Here is a 2,965-nt window from a genome sequence, read left to right on the forward strand (position 1 = left end):
GCAGGTGGAGGCTGCGGTGGCCGGGAGCGGCCACTGCACGCCAGTCTGGGCGACACAGAGAGACTCCAACTCAAAAAAAAAAAAGAAAAGAAACATATCGAACGAGCTGCCCACGAAACAGACACGTGAAACGGAAACCAGATGTTTACAAAACAGTAATTACTCTTACCACGACGTGCAATGTGCTCTTTATTTTCTGCTCCTTCTCTTTCACAACCGGCTGGATTGTTTCACCACCCTCCAATGGGTGGCAAACCCTGACTGGAAAAGCACTCCTTCGAGGAGCATCCACTTGTGAACAAAGAGACATACCCTGGGCTGTGGCAGCGTGTTTTTTTTTTTCCCATCAGTAGGAAAACGGATAAATAAACTGGGTGTGTCTGTCCATTTGAGAAATGACAGCAGTGGTTAAAATGAGCTGGATCTATGTGCATCAACCTGGAAAGTTCTCAAAGACATGATGTTAAGTGAAAAAGCAAGTTGCAGAGGGATACTATAGCATGACAGCATTTATATACATTTCTTCAAACCAATAAGGAATGGTATATGTTGTTCTGGACACGGCCTAAAAGGTCCCTACCCATTCTTGGTGGCAGCAGGTTCTCTGGAGCAGCAGATGTAGGAGGGAGTGAAGCTCAAAGAACGCTCCCTTCAGAGCGTCTGAATCTTCAAGCATTCTAAGGCCATAGTGACAGCATGCTAACATCTGTGAATGGTGGATACCTGGAGGTTGAAAATAAGCAAGTGACCAGGCATGGTGGCTCACGCCTGCAATCTCGGTGCTTTGGGAGACCTAGGTGGGAGGATTACTTGAGCCCAGGAGTTTGAGACCAGCCTGAGCAACATAGTGACATTCTCATCTTCACCAAAAAATAAAAAAAGTAGTAGACTGTGGTGGCATGCACCTGTAGTCACAGCTACTCAGGAGGTTGAGGCAGGAGGATGGCCTGAGTCCAAGGCTGCAGTGAGGTGAGATAATGCCATGCCACTGCACTCTAGCCTGGGTGACAGAGTAAGACTCTGATTCAAAACTAAATAGGACGGAAGGGAGGAAGGAGGGAGGGAGGAAATGGAAGAAGGATGGAAGGAAAGAAAGAAAGAAGGAAAGGAAGGAAGGAAGGAAGGAAAGAAAGAAAGAGAAAGAAAGAATATAAGCCTGTCAAGCAAAGATCTGATGGAAGAGTGAGCCAGGCCAGAAAACAGCAGTGCAAAGGTCCTGGGGTAGTCTTGGCATGCCCAGGAACAGCAGGGACTAGGACAGCAGAGTGAGAAAGGGAGAGGTTAGAAGATTAAGGGTGTAGGGGGCCTGGTAAACTCATCCAACGTATGCCATGGAAACACCACTCTGGTTGGGTGTGGTTTGTTAACGACTGAAACGGAATGATAAACAAGTACGTGGGAGGGGAGGGGAGGCGGTTGTTAGACTGACTCTTCTTTTGTGTGTGTTTGAAAATCTCCATAAAACACTTCAACCTAAGAATCCAGGGTCCCTCGGGCTACTGTGAGGCCAACAGCCCGTGGAGGCAGGGGAGGGGTCAGAGAGGCCAATGAGGAGATTGCTGCAGGGTCTGGGCCAGAGGGGAGGTGGATGGCACCGGAGGAGTGGCCCAGGTAGAGGGAGAGGCGTGGCTTGAGCCCTCGGGATTTGCTGATGGGCGTCAGTGCAAGGTGGTGCCGGGGTTTGCTGAGATGGGGAGATCACGGAGGAAGATCAGATTTGGGAGCGGGGAGAACAACCACTGGGTCCGGGCTCACTGCCAGCCAGAGGCCTGTGGCCTCCAACGGGAAGATGTCAGGTGCGCGGCTGGCAGACGGTCCAGAGCTCAGGGGAGAGCCAGGACTAGGAGTCACCGCTTTGGCTGCCACCAGCAAACAAACAGAATTTAAAACCACGGGACTGGATGAGATCACCCAGGAAGTGGGTGGAGAGAGAAGAAAGGAGCCCCAGGAGCCAGACTGGAGGGTCCCCCAAGTTTAGAGGTGGAGGGAAGCAGGACGGGGCGGCCAAGGAGGCGGGGTCGGAGGGAAACCTGAAAGAAGAGGAGTTGCCGTCTTGTCCCCAACGACCCCACAACCCACAGCGCCAGGGCTGCTCCCCTTGGCAGGTCTCCAGGTCCGGCCTGAGTCATTGCAACAGGCTGGGAATTTGCCTCACGTCTGGGCCACTCTTCCCTGCCCAACCCCTCCGGGAGCCATCTTGGTAAAAATGCAAATCTGAGGCCACAGGCAAGTCCGCAGCCTGGTCACGCTTCTCATGCCCGGGTCCGGCACCCATGGGCAGCTACACCTTCCACACTCGCTGCGCATCAGGCACAGATGCTCAGGGCAGCATGCATGCCTGCACACCCCAGGAGAAGACACAGGAGCCTGCCCAAAGGTCATCCCCTTTCCCTCCTTCCTGGAGGCTGCGCTCACAGACACCTGAGCCTGAAAGTGGCAGGCGGAGCCTTCCCAACCTCTGAGACTTCTAGAAATATTCTCTCCCCGTGGAAATAGAAATAGAGACAGAGATGAGGAGAGAACGGGCAAGGTGACTCACACCTGTAACCCCAGCACTTTGGGAGGCCCAGGCAGGAGGATCACTTGAGCCCAGGAGTTTGAGGCCAGCCTGGGCAACATGGTAAGACTTTGTCTCTACAAAAATTCAAAAAAATCAATAACCCCCTTGGGTCCCCTCCCACTGTGGGAGATTCTCTGTCCTCTCAATAAATCTTGCTTTCAAAAAAATTTTCAAAAAATTATTCAGGCACGGTAGGGTATGCCTGGAGTCCCAGCTACTGGGGAGGCTAAGGCGGGAGGATCACCTCAGTTCAGGAGATTGAGGCTGTGGTGACCTTTTGACTGTGCCACTGCACTCCAGCCTGGGCAAGAGTGAGACTCCAACTCGAAAGAAAGAGAGACAAAGAGCTGGGCTCGGTGGCTCAGCCTGTAATCCCAGCGCTTTGGGAGGCTGAGGTGAATGGAT

This window comes from Carlito syrichta, unplaced genomic scaffold (assembly GCF_000164805.1).
Source record: "Carlito syrichta isolate Samal-C Ts95f unplaced genomic scaffold, Tarsius_syrichta-2.0.1 Scaffold301943, whole genome shotgun sequence".
Lineage (NCBI taxonomy): Eukaryota > Metazoa > Chordata > Mammalia > Primates > Tarsiidae > Carlito > Carlito syrichta.